Below are 624 nucleotides of genomic sequence, written 5' to 3'. Positions count from 1 at the left end.
ACTCCATGGGGCGAGTTACTTGCCCTCTGTGTGCCTCTCTAAATAGTTAGCTTGGGTTCGCAGCCCCTTCTATGTCAGCCGAGGCCAGCCCATGCTTTCCTCCCTAAAGGCACTCTTCCTACAAGACCGCAGTTGTGGATTTACTGTCATGTCTTGCCCATGGACTTTGAGAAGGCACGTTATTGGGGTCTTTCTTTCTCTATCCCTAGTACTCAGCATATACTAAGTACTCAATAAATGTCAGTCTAAATGGGCAGAGAAAAACGACAGCCTCAAAGCAGGTGCGACAGAGCCAGGAGCACCGGTGTGGCTCGGATTGGCCCGGCGTACCTACAGGGAAGAAGTGGGATCGAACTGCGTTTTGAAGACTGCGCTAAACTCTTTAGAGAGAAGCCCCCAGATGACCTCGTGCGCTCCCAGGCAGTTAGCTTTGCCTCTTCGTGCTTTGGTTGCACATCAGTTAAAAGGCAATAACATCGGCCCTTAAGAACCACGTAGAGATGAAACGATTCTTTTTTTTTTATTTTGTAATAGATGTACTCATTGCCACTCAAAGACACCACATAAATATAAATGATAATCATATTGAGAAATAAAATAGTAATGATGCAAATATTCATGTAC

Source organism: Pteropus vampyrus, unplaced genomic scaffold (assembly GCF_000151845.1).
Source record: "Pteropus vampyrus isolate Shadow unplaced genomic scaffold, Pvam_2.0 Scaffold28, whole genome shotgun sequence".
NCBI lineage: Eukaryota > Metazoa > Chordata > Mammalia > Chiroptera > Pteropodidae > Pteropus > Pteropus vampyrus.
This window is presented reverse-complemented; position numbering follows the sequence as displayed.